Below are 7342 nucleotides of genomic sequence, written 5' to 3' on the forward strand. Positions count from 1 at the left end.
ATTGTCTTTAGAGACATTATATTTTTTACATCCTTGCCAGTACCAAGGGATCTTTTGAATCTTAAATGGGAACAGGAAGAAATTATATGGAATGAAAATGGTTTCAAAGGAAAATAAAAAGCATGCCTAGTTCAGTGCCTTTCCCACTGGATATCACAAAATAAATGACTAAGACAAATCAAGTTAAAAACCCCCTCTATTTCACCTTCCAATACATCGTTAGAAGATATTTCATTTTTCGCATTTTTAATAAAGAAGTTTCTTCTGGCTCTCTAAATGTTTGCAAAATGTAGAGAGTACCAAGACTTTTAAACTTTATGTGCCAAAAGGTAATGATTATGGTCTCTGTTCTTACAGTTTAAATCTTTGAATTTTGCTTGTGCAGACTGTTGCCCATAAACTGTGGTTGACATGAATACAGCAATTCTGTGGAGAGATTAGGGCATTCCACCTGTAGTGCCTCCTCTGCTGAGGAAAGCTATGCCTGCGAGCTAATGTGTTTACTTTTAGGTCTAGTATTGGAGACCGGGGTTGTGATGTAGAACATCCAAGGTTGAGATCTTATTGAAAATCCAGAAAAAACGTTGCAGTTTCCCCATTTTATACTGCCTACAGAAGATCAAGTCTAGAGAATATTTGCAGAGAAATACTCACTTTTCAGTGATTTACTTAACTTCATGTACTGTTTCCACATTCTGTCTTCCTTGCGATTTAAGCAATTGCTGACTAACTGAAGTTCAGTGAGTAACATGTAGTTTAGGACCTCTCAAAGTTGTCCTGGCCTCCAAAGAGCCAATCTGGTCTGGGACCTCAGATTAGACAGTCCTATTTTTGGCAGAAGAGGCTAACCTGGAGATAGGAAAGGAGTACTACCCAGACAAAAGCCTGACCTCAAGGATTAGCTATACACTGATCTTCTGAAAAGATTTCTTAGTTTATGGAAATTCTGGTTTAGCTCTGTAATTTTAAAAAGTATTTTTTGTCACTCGTATATTTATAATACTTATCTATTATTTCTCTTAAAATTTACTAAAATTGCTATGTGTCCTAGAACATAACGTATTTTGGTCTCTATTTTCTTTATTCTTTGGGTTTAGTGGTTGCACTTTTTTGTTGATGTTTGTTTGGTTTGTGGGGGGTTTTGCCTGTTAATTTGGGAGAACTGAGTTTTGCTCAATGCAGTACACACGTGTTTGATACACTGTGGGATCATTCATATTTGCTATAATTATTTTTACCAGAAGAAGGAGTCCAAGGCATCTAATGAACAGTTATACATGATATAACCGTTATTACAACCCCTTCATCAACCCTTCCCCTGCTCCCTTGAATCAAATAAAAAACCTTTTTTGGAAAGGCAGAAAACTGAAAATATTATGCAATGGATGTTTAAATAACGAAAAAACCTGTTAAAAGGCTTTTGACAGGTCTAGAATGTCAACGTGTCCCTGCCATCCTGATCTTTGTCTCAAGATTTTGACCTTCAATTGGATTTCACTTTTTTTTGTAGCTGAAAGTCCATCTGCAGTCAAAAAAATGTGTTTCCACTTTCAGCTATTAATTATCAATAGTCTGGCTGAGCCAGTCTTTTCTTTAATTATATCATCACAGTTTGCAAGGTTATAATTTCCATTTTCAGGTCACTCTTATTTTGAAGATACTTGCAATGTAATTAGCTATTTCCCTTGCATCACGAACAGAATGTGATAATGAAAGTTGCCACTGGTTAATTTTCATCACGTCTAAGCTTCTAAACTGCTTATGGTTTGCATAGTTAGCTAATACACTTTGCCAACATACTGGGCCCCATAATTGCTTTGTGGACAAAAGAATTCAGCAGTAGCTGGTGTTGAGTTATGGTAAAGCTTTTGTACAGCATGTTTTGGTTGCTAGTCCTCCATACTTCAGCCATCTAGTAGTTACATTGCCAAAGTTAACTGTGTTGGTTTTCTGTGGTGGGTTGGCCCCAGCTAGCAACCTGGTTTATCTATGCAAATAATGATTCACAGATTTCTTCAGGGAGAAGTTTCCCTGTCCTGTAGTACTTTCACTGGCTGGTGAAGACTTTCACATCTCATCGCATAAGCAAGGCCTAATTCAAGTTGGTCAGCTGGTTTATTCTTTTTCCTTCGGTTACATCTCATCTTTCTGACTATGCCTTGTATCAGTCCTTGTTCTACCAGGTCCCCCTAACCCCTGCTTGCAACACTGGCTGTTCTAGCAACTTTTGTCCCCCCCACTCTTGGTAAGTGTGTGCAGCATGGCAAACTGAACTGGCTATTAGCTAACAGGAGACTCTTAAGCAGCTTTATTTCTTCCCACATCTTTGCTTGAAACTCATAACACATAAAGCCTTCTACTCCTCTTTCTCTAGTCTTTGCACTATGAATTTAGAGCATGTTTACACAGAGATAGTTCACATATATTTCCATACACTGTTTTCATTACAAACTTTCTCCTGCTTTATGATATAGCTTCCTTTGGCAGAGATGCCATGAAAATATTGAAGCATACCATAAGCTAAACAACTGTGTTCATGTATTAACATGGGTTAAACAAGTATGATTCAGATGTGTTCATTTATTTTCCTTTTTCTCTTCCGGAAGGGACCTGAATGCACTCCTGTTACAGGCTCCTCTCTTCTCAGGAGATCTTGGAGAAGAAAGGATGGGTAGGGATTTTTCCCTATCCATTTTTCTGTCAGGGTCATATAAGGGTACATGAAATGTAACCCACAGATTAGGGCTTGAAAGTCAATTTATGATCAGTACCTTCCTACAGAGAAAATGCAGTTTGAGTTCTGTGAGCCAGGAATTGACTTCTTTCTGCTCCAGAGAAGGCACCAAACTGCAGAGCGCAGCCACACACAGAGCACTTCATGCTACACTTTTCCCTCCTGACGAATGCTGAGTCTGACAGACAGGTGTTAAAGAAAATGTCCCACAGTGATAAAAAAAAAGTCTCCCACAGCTTGCACACACCCTGAAAATTGTTCCATTTTTGTTGTTGGGCAAAATAATTCTGGCTAAGGTAGCAATGTCTTGCAAGACTTGGAATCAGCCAGAAAAACTAAATGTTAATTGGTTACAGCTGAAATTTGAGTTCACGGTGAGAGAGAAAGTTGACCTTTAAGTTTCGTTACCCTTGGGTAGCTCTAAGTCTTGAGAAAATGTGCCACTGTCAAAATGTTACTGTATTCTTAGAAGTTGTGAATTAAAAAGAAGCTGTTCAAAATGAGGCTAAAAGTATGCTGTAATCATGGAGTAGTTTTATCACAGGCTGAATGAATAGAAGATCAGATACAGTCATGGTGTAGTTTCAAGAATATTAGGTGATCTTTATGGGGAGTGAGATGATTACTTTAAGTGGTCAGATAGCAACCTCTGCTACTCAAATACTGTGCTTGTCTCATTGAAACTGCATCTAGAAGAATCATGATACTCACTTTTTCATGATTTAAGGAAGGTACCATTTTATTTTTTAGTGCATGGTCCATTAGTTGAGTCTCTCTGTTATCTGTAGTGCCTCTGCTATATAAAACACATTATTCCTAAAATCAATTCCCCAGAAGTTTAAAGCACTATATTTATGTCTCTCGCATTGCTGTAACTGCAAGGCTTTATCTAGCACATATATACATTTCCACATGACACAATAAAGATATTGATTTTAGGTTTATTCTAAACTGTCAAGTAAATAAGCTTGATCACAGCAAAGCACAGATACTATTGACTTTGCTGGGGAGAGGCAAATAAAGCTCCTAAGCTTTACTTGGCCCAAAATAACCTTTTGTAGTTCTGGTCTCTGGTTAGAGGAAGAAAACCTTCACTGAATTCACACTGAATTTCACTTTAAATTTGCATCGAAGTTTTAGGGGTTTTTTTGTTTGTTTGTTTGTTTTTTTCTCAGTGATATCAATCAACTACAAGGAGGGAAAGCTATATACAAGGACAGAGGAAAACAAGGACACCTCTTTGGTCTATTTTGCTTTGCTTCTTGCCTTTTAGTGGTAGCACCTCAGTTTCCCTGCAGTGCCATTCAATAATCACGACTGCAGGTCAAGACACTATTTAAAATGGGTAAGAGAGGCAGAACCTGGTCAAATAGCATAAGTGATGCACAGGCAGTGTGAGCTCGATCCAATGACATGACCAAAAAGGTGCTACAGCTACTGTGACCCTTTCCCCCTGCAGCATCTTCTGATTATTCTCACACCTGCTATGTATGTTTTGCAGTTGGATGATGGCCCATGTCTTATGCATCATCCAATGCATTGGGTCTAAATCCTGCTTGCTGCCTAAGGCTAAAAGCACAGGAAGAGAAGAAAATTGAAGGCAGAAACCTAGAGCAAACTGGAGGAACCATATACTAAGCAAGCTGGCTGCACACTGCAAGACAGGTATTTGAAAGCTTGACAAATGCAGCCCGGCCTCACCTAAGGGTAAATTTGCCACCTTTGAGCTGGATCTCAATAATTTTTAAATCTAGAGGCATGAGCCTGCAACTTTTTAATGACCAGACTCTTTTCTTGCCAGACATATAACTCATTGATATAAAAAATAGCAACAACGGGAGATGCAATCATTCATAGTTCTTATAATTGGATTTAAAATAAGTGATTGCTTTATGTAAGATCTATTTCTTCTTCCTTTTTCCATGCTACTTATACATCCTTCCTTATTGTAATGGTTTTAAGTATTAGGCCTTATTTATTTCATCCTATTCCTTTACATAATCCAAACATATAAATAGATGGAGAGAGAAGCCTCTTCCTCTCTTCTCTTCCAGTGAGGTTTGGGAACAGTAGGTCCCTGTCTTGGCCTTGCTTATCTGGAGCTGAGGCCTACAGTGACTGCTGTTGTCTACCATGTGCGAGGGAAGAGTGCTGGGCTGCATCCAACCATTCTGCTTTTCTCAAGGGAAGTGGTGAGATTTTGATAGTTCTTTGTTTTGTTAGTTGCCAGGTTTCTCGATTGTGTATACCTGTTTTGGTTTTGTCCCTTTTTGCCCCATTTTCCCATTTTCCTTTCCCCCCTCCCCTTTCTTGGGAATTGTGCATAATATCCTTACTGTATATATGTAAAAATATGCATATATTTTGGTATAATTCAGTTGGTTTCGGTTTTTTTCAGTTTCTATAATTTTTTTTCCCTTTCCTTTCTTTGCTGAAAAGGGGAGAGAGGGGAGGGGCTTTTGCTGAGCATTGGAGATTTTGGCAGGAGGCCGGCTCAAACTTGCTCACACATCCTTCCATCAACTCCGTAGGATCAGGAAGAGGCTGAAAGTGTTAAGAAAGGGATGTTAGGGGATCTCTGCATCAGAAAATTCAGATGTGGAACTGAAAAGCATAAAATGAAGGTTTGCTTGAAGAGGTCTGGGATTACAAGCTCAGTTAATAAGCTCTGCTGACATGACATTTGTATATGTGTTGGGCAGGAGCTGGGCAACAACATGACTTGGAAGACAGCAGTCTGTCAGCGTTTAGGGAAGGAAAAAGAAGCACTGTTGGCAGCACGTGTGCACAAGAAAAGCTTCACGTAACACTCTGTGACAACTTCTTCAGAAGTCCTTCAGAAGTGACATATTTTTCATGATGTGGCTGATGCAAGGTGAGTGTCAGGCTAGTGTCAGCATCAGTGGCTAAATTGTTTAGTCCCCTGGATCTGAGGACTTCTAACAGGCAAGGAGACTGGACCATCACTTGGGTGTGTTAGAAGGAAGTTACTCATTTTACTTTAGTTCTTTGGGGAAGAAGTGAAGAACTAAAAATGCATATTGTCTCTTCCAGAAGGAAGTAATCATGAGTGTTCAGAAAGCACAGTAAGCTGCAGCAGTGACTCTGCAAAACAAACCTGAGGATTCCCACTTCCAGATGAAGTGGGTTGGAGGCTGGGAGGAGGAGCAGGCTGCCCTTCCCTGCCCATGATTCCAGAAGCAAAGACTGTCTGGGGATTGTTACTCTGCTGCTTTGCCTTTCACTCAGTGATAGGCACTGTCTCCTGCTTGTACAGTGCCAGGTTTGCCCTCTGAAGGGGATGGATCACATCTGATTTTAACATCTCATTTTTTTTGACTCCTTATATGAATCTGCACAATGAATACTTCAGAGGAAAACCCACTACAGATAAACAAAGAGCAGAAAAAAATTAAAAATGCCTAAAACCAGGAAAAAAATCCCTTTGAAAACCAGCACTTTTTTTTGTTGTTATTTTTGTAAATCCCTTCAATACACTTGTCATCCAGATAAAGTAGTAGAAGGCCTTTGATTCCAATTTCTTTGTCTGGTACCTGTATTTAACTTCAAATCTATTTCCTACTCAGGGAGCTCACATGAACTCTGTTTAAATTGGGAATTTCTTAGAAGGTGTGGTGAGGGAAAAAGCTTTCCCCCTGGAGTTAAAATAATGGTAGCCCCCAGGGGGTGGTGACCCTTGGGGTTGAGCCAATGAGCGCTCCTGCAAAATATAAACATATCAACAACCAGACTGGAAAAGAAGGGTAGTTGTTGTAGTTGTTGGAGGAGAGTAGCCACCTTCTAAGCCACGAGGAAGGGGCCCGGAGCCCCGCTGGGGGCTAGACCCCCCCAAGCCCCCAGCTGAGGGGCTGCAGGAACCTGGAATGGTGTTAGACTGGTCCAGGCATCTGTAGCTAAGAGCTGGGAGGAGTTTCTCCACTGTGAGCAGCAGCAGAAGCAGCGACAGAAACAGCAGTGAACGGAGGCTATGGCTGAAAGCCAAGAGATAAGAACTGAAGAAGCAGCAAACCAAGCACGCAGCTAAGCAGAGAGACACAGAGTTGTCTGAAGAGAGAGAGAGTTTGGGTAAGAACTGAAACAAACTCCCCAAACCCCTCTGAGACCTCCTAGAGAGAGGAGGGAGATGGACTCCAGCTTGAGAGGAGTCTTAGAGTGCTGCAGCACCGGAGAGTGGAGCTAAGAAGCTCAGAGACATCGCAGAGCTGGACTGGGATGGTCAGAAGGAATGCAGAGGAGGGCCTCATCCCCCCCCGCTCCTGCTGCCAAGCTGGCTAGCAGCCTGAGACAGAGCACAGGAGCTCTGATAGAACTCTTGAGGCAAAGGCTTACAACTGAAAACTGCCTGAGACATTCTGACTCAGGGGTGAATCCCCTGAGGAAAGGGACCATCATGAAGATGCCCCTGCACTTCGTGGTGTGACATGGTGACGCGAACTTGTCCCTGATATCGCATTCCACGGAAGAGAGGGGGGAGAGGAGATCCCTTTGTGTGTAATGGAAGGAGATCCATCTACAAGAGTCTGGCTGCAGCTGCTGCATGGAAGACAGAAGAGAGGCTGCTGCCTTAAAAGTGGAAAGGATCTTTCT

The 7342-nt window shown here is 41.1% G+C and overlaps 1 long non-coding RNA gene across 1 annotated transcript; it reads left to right on the plus strand.

Moving 5' to 3' along the window:
* Nucleotides 1-4795: 4795 nt before the first annotated feature.
* LOC127467235 (uncharacterized) lies at nucleotides 4796-6579 on the plus strand. Its single transcript, XR_007903022.1, has 3 exons — nucleotides 4796-4926; nucleotides 5437-5609; nucleotides 5789-6579. It is a non-coding gene; the product is annotated as an uncharacterized LOC127467235 (long non-coding RNA).
* The last annotated feature ends 763 nt before the right edge of the window (nucleotides 6580-7342 follow it).

Source organism: Manacus candei, unplaced genomic scaffold (genome assembly GCF_025592945.1).
Source record: "Manacus candei isolate 608988 ecotype Guabito, Panama unplaced genomic scaffold, ASM2559294v1 h1tg000014l, whole genome shotgun sequence".
Classification (NCBI taxonomy): Eukaryota; Metazoa; Chordata; class Aves; order Passeriformes; family Pipridae; genus Manacus; species Manacus candei.